This window comes from Bombus huntii, unplaced genomic scaffold (assembly GCF_024542735.1).
Source record: "Bombus huntii isolate Logan2020A unplaced genomic scaffold, iyBomHunt1.1 ctg00000074.1, whole genome shotgun sequence".
In the NCBI taxonomy this organism is placed as follows: Eukaryota; Metazoa; Arthropoda; class Insecta; order Hymenoptera; family Apidae; genus Bombus; species Bombus huntii.
In genome coordinates, this window is record NW_026099332.1 from 396,973 (window position 1) to 407,101 (window position 10,129).

At 37.4% G+C, this 10,129-nt stretch overlaps 1 pseudogene; it reads left to right on the plus strand.

The window, feature by feature from the left end:
* Positions 1 to 615: 615 nt before the first annotated feature.
* Positions 616 to 9,103, plus strand: LOC126876411 (elongation of very long chain fatty acids protein 6-like; annotated as a pseudogene).
* Positions 9,104 to 10,129: the final 1,026 nt, after the last annotated feature.

The window sequence follows — 10,129 nt, forward strand, 5'->3', positions numbered from 1 at the left end:
TACTTTAAACACCTCCTGGTGTCTATTACAATCTTTTTCCTCTACTTTACGAATAGAAGCATTTCCGTCCTTTATGTTTAATTCGACGGTATTCAGGAAGTATGTGCCAATTATGAACGAGTGTTGCATCAAGGTATCTGAAACTACATGTATCGTTACAACGTACGACTCATCATCTATCACAATATTCGTCGAAAATTCTTCGAGTGTACAATTTCTTCCGGACCCGATACCAATTTTCACATACTGATTCGCTCTCATTAAAGTTAGTTCGCTACCGGTATCGGTATTGTCGCATTTCGATACGATGTGTCCGTACTCTCTACACTTAAAGCACTTGGGTCCTCTCGACCTATTCGGGCACTCTGCACACTCATATTCTTCGTCGCCGCAATTGTAACATCTCGTCTTCTTCATATCTCCAGATTGACTGGGCATCCTGCTCCTTTCAATTTTGGCTAGCTTCACAATCAATTTTGCTCTGCGATAATTCTGTTCCTCGTACATGATTAATCTCTTCTTCAATTCTTTAATGGATGTAGTAGACTTATTGTTTTCTTCATCTACTATTCCTTCTACAATATGCTCCACTTTCGCCTCCTCTTCCATATCAACATGGCTGGCTATTTCCAGCATGCGGTACATATTCAAGCATGCGGTACAATTTATATTCTAGAGAAAAATGGCGCGCCCGGGCGAATAGATGGCGTTATACGCAATGATCCCAATTGAACTGAAAAGTCGTTATGTATTAAGGGACTTGTGTGTAGAGGATGGTTAATCGTGAGATTTTTTAGACGAGATTGCCCGTTGTAGAAACCGTCAAGTATATTTTAAAATGATTAAATAAATAAGAACAGATAATGTTCGCAAAGACGCTCGTATTAACGGATTCGCTAAGACAGTGTATAACCGCTCGCTCATAACTCGTTAGTAACTGATCAATACTCGGTAGATAGTCGGTAGAGTCATAGGACGTGGCGGATCGAGAGCGACTCGTGTTGTTGTGCCTCGGAACACGGACATCGCCTTGACGCACGAAACATATCGATAGGTAAACTCCGGACAAAACAAAGTCACCGTTATGGGCAATCGTCGATCTAAGATGAATTCAAATTTTCCGACTCCCCCCCCCCCCCCCCCCCCAGTATAAATAAACGGACGTGATCGCGAGTTTGTATATACCGAGTACCTACGAATTATCGATCAATATCTACGAGTTATTATCCGAGTCATCCGAGTTATAGTTATCGAGTTTTTCGCAAGCGACCATACCTTAGCTTCGCGAATACATTTGTACGAGCGTCTCTCGACGGTATTTATATTTATTCGTATTTATTTTATTTATTCTAAATATATTTGAGGCGTTGCAGCAGCAATTTCTCGTATTCTCTAAATTATTGATCCTCACACGATCCACTACATGATCGATAACTCTTTACGATTGCGTCCGTTTAAACTGGTACAGTATAAACTGGTCGGAGGAGAATCGGAAAATTCAAATTCGTCTTCGTTCGACAGTTGCACGAAGCGGCAACATAGTTTTGTCCGGAGTTTATTTATTGCTACATTATGTATGTCCTAACGATATTGATACTCCGAGGCAAAAAAACAACATAATTTGAATTGTCCTCTAGCTCATGTACCGCTACATGTACTTTCAAGGAGCAAAACTGGCACAGTCCCGCTTGTGACGCGAGACGGAGATTATCGTTTCCCTTACTTTAACGCATTTTGCCATTGAAAGACACGAATTTCTGTGACTTGTTTCATCTCTGTTATAAAAGTTGATATTTACAATTTTGTAGTTTTTATGCAAACGTAAAAGGTAAGTAAATATTAATAAATATTATAATAATATAATATAGTACTGTATAATAATATTAATAAATGCTTCGCTATTTACTTGTTTTATTTCCATTAAAGTATATTGTATTTTTCATTAGAGTACTTTCACTTTTATTTGGTGTAATAATAAACATATACGTTAATATTCATTGACATTAGTGTAATTGTAAGCTTCACTGTAAATTTAATAAAATTGATAAGAACGGTATTGTTAACAGTGTATATATTTGTAATTAAACTAGATTTTATTCTCAACGTTATTTCATTATTTTATTATTGTTTCATATAAATATTTTTTTTGAAAAATAATTTACATATGCTTCTAAGTTAAGTGTTTGTATTAATTGTTACATATGTCATAATTTCAAGCACAATATTAAATTATGGTATGTATTATTAAAAAGTATAGTTTAATGTATATATTAAATACTTATGTAGTATCGTTGAGCTGTGCTCAGCGCTGTAGAGGTCGCTGTTGGGTACGGCCGCTCTTTTCCTCATTTTTTGTACCGTGGAAGAAAAATCGGACTCCTACGTTCGTAACCTAAGGCGCTAACCACTTCGTCGTCCGACACTAGTTAGTGTCGAGTGGTGCTATTTAACTATCGAGTGCCACCACAGGCCCTTCTTTCCACGATACTACACTTATAAAGAATTTATTTGTAGATATATCGATTGTAGGAATATCGGTACTACATCAAAGAATCGGATGAAAGCACTAATTACCAAAGATATATTGAATATACGTTGCTTGGGTGTTAAAAAATCTGTTAACGACCATTTTGGAGATACTTTGCTCAAACACCACACCTGGCCCTTCAACTTCAACTACGCCGAAAGTTTTGAAGAGCCGAGCAAAAAAAGAGGGTTGAAGGAAAGCTGCAATTAATATTAAAAAACAACAGTCAATGTCACTTGTTGCAAAATTACGAAGGCCATTAATTCGTGACGATGACAGTAATGTAAATGTTTGTATCATATTATGATGAAATTTAATATCTTTAATCTTACCCCAAATCTCATGTTACTGATCAATACTAACCTTTATATATAGTATCTAATAATGATACCTAAAAGATATCGGTTAATTAATATGTTGAAATCTAATCGCTTAATGTATGTACATTGTGCATATAAATTCTATTATAACGTAATTAAATATATCCTACATTTTTAGAGGAAACGTGAAAACCGATCTAAAAAAAAAAGGAAAAGTGCTAGAAGTAGCTCAGAAGAAGAAATAACACAAAGCCCTACAAAACATAGTAAATGAGAAAAGTGTTTTAAGCGAAACAATTTCAAGGAAGATCGCGGGTACTTCACAGACACATTCACTATAAGAGAAGATGCAATACAGCCAGAAAAGTGTTCAATGACAACAAGAAATAGTAATAGAAAGAGAACTTTTTCACAGAGTGAAAACACGAAGATGCATCAGCTAAAAGAAGAAGATGAGTCATTCCCTGAAGTGAAAAAGTTTCAAGCAAATATTCAGAAACAAGAAATTAAAAAGCGGCAAAACAGATCTATGACATTGTGTTTCGATCGCGGAGAGACGCGATCGCTAGGAAGCACGCCAACGGGAGTCGTAAATTCCCGTCACGATTAGATAATCGACGCCACGAAATGATCGATCCCCTATTTCGATTAGGATAATAGAGGTGGTTAATTGAATATGACACTGATGTAACAAGGTGTGAATGACAGTTTATTCCAACAACTTTGTGAAGAAGATAGTTACGCTGGTGCGTATATATAAGATAAGTGACTGACTGATCTTCGGGTGTAGACCCGGTCGACGGATGTTGTATGTTTGAAGGTTGAAGAATCAGTGATGTTCGGTGACGATGCTGTAGCGGAGGAAAGCTAAGGATGCGTGTGTCTAGCGCACGGGACCATCGGATTTGTTGTTAATTGGTTAAACGAAGGTTGGTGGACTAGGAAGGGTCTTAGCTGCTCTCGATAGAAAGTTGTTATTAGGAAGCATCGTACGTGGGAAAACCCAACTTTCCCTTGTCAAGCCGTGGTAGACAATAATCTTTAGAAATGATTCAGAAAACAGATGTTTGTTGGGTCTGAAGGACCTTAGCAAGCAAATTAGTGGGATTTATGACGGGTGCTTAAGGTTATTGAGGGTACGCCGTAAGAATGAGCGGACATCTGGGGCCTGTCTGGCCCGCGGTGTATGGCCGGGTCCAGGTAGAGTGTTGCACGACGCAACATATTGAGTGAAGATGAAATACAACCATCTTCGGAGGAAGAGAGAATGCTCTATTCGATCCATTTGAACAGGCAGGCACGGACACTTCAAAACTTGTTCAACTAGGATAACTAGAACGAAAACACGAGAACAAAACACTAGAGCTATTGCATGAACAAAAGCTTTGAAAAATGCAAACATTGCAGAGGAAGCGATTGCATATAAATCCGCTGCGTTAAATGTGCAGTTACACTCCCCACTGACCAGTGCACTAAATCACCGGAAACCCCAACGAAGTGCATCCACTGTCAAGGTGACCATTCTGCTAACTACAAAGGCCGCTCAGCCTACAAAACCTTATGTATAAATAAGTATCCCAAGCTTAGAGCCAAGAGACAACCAATCAAATACCCAGTCTTCCGAAATTCACTACTACTTCAATCTCCTATACTACTCCCAAGCAGTACAAGGAAATCAAAATAATCCAAATAACCACAGGGACCATTCTCAAAATAATGTCTCCAATTCATAAAACACAGACAACGTCTCTAGTGTCACAGTGGCCCCGGGAATGCAGCAATAGGATAATCATATCTCACATACCTTAGCCATCGAAACAGTAACTAAGCAGTAACAGGATCCCTATGTGACCGGCATCCAACGATAACCCCTCCACAGGAGCCAACCCCTTGATATAAAAAAACCTCCCAAGTCAGTACTCGACATTCTATTCTGTTCTGTTATAACATTCTGTATCGTTACTTTGTCAGTTTCTAATAAATTTTGTAATAACGATCATAATTGAAATACGAATCTCTCACCTTACGTGCGGAATGTGAAATAATCCCGAATCAACGTGACATTAGACTTGAAAAGTTAATAGAAAAACAATCTGAACAAATAAATAATTTGCTATCACTATTAACACTCACCATGGATAAATTAATACTCCCCGACGCAAAATAAAATCAAGACGCATAGCTCTTTGGAATGCCAAGGGGCTAGCTCAATACAAATTCGAACTAGAGCTCTTCCTAAAGCAACAGCAAGTCGACGTAATGCTCGTATCTGAAACCCACTTCACCGACAAAAACTATCTGAAAATAAATGGTTATAACTTCTACCATACCCAACATCCCAGCGGAAAGGCCCACGGCGGCATCGGAATCATTATCAAATCCAGCATTAAGCACTACGAACTTCCATCATTCCAGAAAGACTACCTCCAAGCAACAAACGTAGCAATAGAAGACTACCATGGTACAATCACCACTTCAGCAGTATACTGCCCTCCCAGACACTCCATCGCCAACGAAGATTTTGATAACTTTCTTGACACTCTGGGCAATAGATTCATAGCTGGAGGAGACTATAACGCCAAACTTACCCAATGGGGCAGAGGTCACAGTAACAGGCAAAAATCTCCTAAACAGCATAATCACCAACAATCTCAACTACTTCACCACATATGAACCCACACACTGGCCCACTGACACTAACAAAATACCTGACTTACTTGACTTCTTCATAACTAAAAATATCTCGCCAAAATATGTCCAAATCAACTCCTCGGCTGATCTCTCTTCTGACCATTCGCCCGTGATAGCAACAGTCAGTTCAACAAGTATCGAGAATACACCTAATGGCTTTATTCATAACCAACTCACCAACTGGCAGCTCTTTAGAGAAGTCTTTAATGACTCAACTTCAGCCTTAATTTCACTAAAAACTAATGAAGATATCGAAGCAGTCACGAAATACTTAAACACGAGCATAATAAACGCTATCCGCTCCTCCACACCTACTAAGACTTCCATCAGCAAACGTGAATATCCCCATTACATATTTAAAAAAATAGCAGAAAAACGTAGACTAAGAAGAGTATGGTAGTCCCATAGAACACCGGATGACAAACGCAAACTAAACAACGCAACTAGAAAGCCAATCACAATCATCAAAAATTATAAAAACGACTGTTTTCATAAATATCTCGCCAATTTGTCCCCCACAGCTAACTCCAACTACTTACTATGGAGGGCTTCCAGGAAACTCACGCGCTCCCCGCAAATAATCCCATCAATCCGCTATCCGCAAGGTGGATGGGCGTGTAGCCCTATAGGTAAAGCCAACCTGTTTGCTAAATACTTGTCTAAAGTATTTAAACCCCATTCCTCCAAAGCTGCCGCAGACATTACTGAACACCTGCACTCTCCCTTCTAAATGTCTCCTCCTATGGAACCCTTCACTTCTGCAGAGATTATAGAATCAATCAGTCGCCTAAACCCCAAGAAAGCAGCGGGGCATGACCTAATAGGCAATAGAGCAATCAATGAACTTCTCATAAAAGGGATTGCACTCGTCACATCGATTTTTAACGCAATTCTTCGCCTTGAATACCTTCCTAAGGCCTGGAAAATTTCATTACTCTCATCCCTAAACTCGGAAAACCAATATATGAAACTCTGCTCCTATCGCCCAATTAGTCTTTTACCTATCCTGTCAAAACTATTCGAGAAAATGCTAACGAATAGACTCCTTCCACTCTTGGGGGATTTGAAAATACTCCCAGATCATCAATTCGGTTTTCGGAAACAGCATTCAACAGTAGAGCAAATCCATCGCATAACACACATTATCAACCAATCCCTTGAAAAGAAAAAATATTGCTCAGCGATATTCCTAAACATTCAACAGGCATTCGACAAAGTATGACACGAAGTACTACTATACAAACTTTAAAAAGTCCTACCACACACCTACTACTCCATCTTAAAGTCCTACCTAACCAATAGGCAACTCATGGTTAAATACTTACCTACTCTATCTAGCATACTCCGAGGTAGTGTCCTCGGACGCCTGCTGTTCTCCATCTACACTGCCGATTTACCAACATCGACAGAGATAACAATAGCAACATTTGCTGACGACACAGCGCTACTAGCTTCCCACGCTGTTACGTCGCATGGAACAGCTGTACTCCAGCCGACGCTACCTGGCAGCCAGCGGCCCTCAATAAACTCAAGGACCCACCATAAACCGTCAACTTTGGCTTCATTGTTTCCACATGTTTGCCAGTCAAACTGTTTGTCTAGAAGTATTTTCAGTTTATTTTCGGGTTTCGGAAAAGTCCTTGAGTTTATTAGGCTCTTAGAAATCACGGAGAAAGCGTGTAGTCACCGAATGGGAATACCGAACACATGTTTATCGAAAAGGACTGGTTTTCCCCAGGAACGAAGTCACCCCCCGATCCACGTTGGTGGGAGACTACCTCATATCCTTTTTCATTAGCATGGCTCATAACCAATCGGCATCGCGGATGGTTACCCTCACTTCCTTGACGAAAAGTGTGAACAACGAATCCGCGTTCTTCGTTCAAAGGGCACACCCACGCCAAGCTTTCCTCCGGAAAAACATAAGAGGGAATAGTCAGTCAAGCAATTCGAGCCTCTCAAGTGGGTCATTACATCAACTCAATACTGTAGAAGCAATTCAGAAAAATATGACAAGGAAGGGATGTGTGTTGAATAATAGATAATAAAACTTCATTTACCTTAAAAACTGTTCTTTTTAATAATATTAGCCCGAAACTTTTTAAATGTAAATGCATACAGAATTTGATTTTATGCTAAAAGTATCTGTACATGCTCAATCCGCCTTGCGATAGCATACGTATCTAGCAGGGGATTCGTAATATATTTGACACATATTATCTTTACACGGGAAAATCCATGTCGAAGGAGCAAAAATATCCTGCAAAATTGAGACTGAAAACATATTTTACGGAATATCCCGGAAATTATTACGTTTAGAAAGATAGTTTAAACGTAGCAATTGTCTACAAGCAAGGAATTCAGCTAAACAGTTTTAATCTATAATTTAATTTTATCTGTAAATTTTCTTTAATACTGGAAATTCGCGTCTTTTTGTTAACTTTTATTGCAAAATGTTGTTCGATGCTCTGGAAAATTGAGAAACTTCAAAGAAATGTATAAAATATGGATAAATGGAAATTTTTATTTTTGATATTATAACAAAAATAACTGCATTTGTTATTATTGTACTATACTTGAAATAAATTCAGCCACTTCCAACATAAAAGTAAATTGTTTGTAATATGAAAAATACACAACATCAGACAGATATTAAGAAACACACTATGTAACTTCAATTTATATATCATGTTCATAACATATAACAATATTTCCAAAATATTATATCATAATAGAAATGTAATTATATTCTTTCCAGCCATCTTACTCAAGATCCAGTTTTCGGTTTTTGGTCGTGGACCTTTGCCCTATCGAAGCTAGTAGAATTTGGCGACACAGCCTTCATTGTGTTACGAAAGCAACTGTTGATTTTTCTACATTGGTACCATCACGTAACAGTCCTTCTCTATACCTGGTTCTCTTATGCAGAGGCCACAGGAAATGGCAAGTGGCTTGGTAAACTCTTTCGTTCATGCCTGGATGTACTCCTATTATGCTCTGAAAGCAATGCGGTTCAATATACCAAAATGGGTCGCCATGTTTGTTACTACGCTACAGCTATCACAAATGGTTGTGGGTTGCATTTTAACTGCATCAGCTTACTACTATGTACACAGTGTCCAAGTTGAATGTCACGTTACGCCTTTGAACATCAAACTTGCTATGTTGATGTACCTCAGCTATTTCATTTTATTTGCCAGATTCTTCCAGCAGACTTATTTATCTAACAAACACATAAAAAAAATTGGAAAGAAGGATTAGCCCAATAGATCTGCAAGTTATAACAAGCTGAAGTTTATGTAGAGCAGGTGAAAAATTTTTTAAATCTTTTTTACGGATGCTTTTCAGTGACATATCTTAAGAAAAACTTTATCAAAATCTCATGTGATGGATATGGACGTCAAGAAATAATTTGATGAATATAGTTCTCTCAAGCCTTTGTGAAGGCAAAGTTGTAAAGATTGATTGTGAATGAATGAAAATGGAGAAATAGAATTAAAGTAAATCTCGCACACTAAATCAGAAATAAATTTTTAATATCTTAACGATATTATCGTTAACTATAGTACGAATGAATTAATAAATCTCGTCCTGGAAACATATATATCCCTAATCTGTTTACTTATGAAACGATTTCCAAAGAAATTTTTTGGTCTCTTTTATTTGTAATGTTTCCTTCTTCCGATAACGTGACAAAACCTTACTGGAACAAGAACGGAAGCGATATAATATTTGAAAATGTAATGTGTAAATATTCGGGTAATATTAACGTATCTAATATTGAATCATTTAATAGTAAAAAAAATATTAAACACAGATTCGCCGGCAAATCTGATATACTTTTATAATAATGAATTATAGGGTTGACATATTTATTGTCGTACGTATAAAACTATGAAACTATATATATTGAAAGAAGCCATAGAATACATAACAATTTGTATGAATAAAGTACGAGTGATATTAAAAAATGGATCATGCATTAGTCCAAAAACTTTATCGAGCCTTAGAATATTTTCTGCTATTTTTAAGTGTCAATATTGATTATTATCTTGTTTAGTATGTAGGGAACGCCTCTCAAACGTTTTTCTATTTTCATTCGAACTACCTATGTACGTATATATGTATGTATATTATACCGCCGTTTTCTGGTGGTATTACATATTCTAATGGTGTAAGAAAATACTTATATTCATTGTTTTGTAAAATACACACTACCGGTGAAGAATTGATAACCTTCCCATTGCGTCTATATTATATCATCTACTAGTTTTATTATGAATTTAAGAGTTATTACTACAAAAATTAAAGAAATGATAAAATTTTTGCAAACAGTGCTTTCTTTTTAGTTTGTTACAATATTTTAAAAAGCAGCCTTATGAAACTTCAGAATCGAGGAAAAAATATTCGTCGGTGTGACGGTAAGCTTTAATTAAGGCTTTAATTAAGGACGGATTTCTTCCGGTACCCCTGCGCCATACGCGGCTATGTTTGTTAAAACTCGAATCACATGGGCGATATCCATAGCCGCACTAGTTCCAATATATGTATGCCATGTTTGTGTTGACACATATACCGCAGCGTTAATATC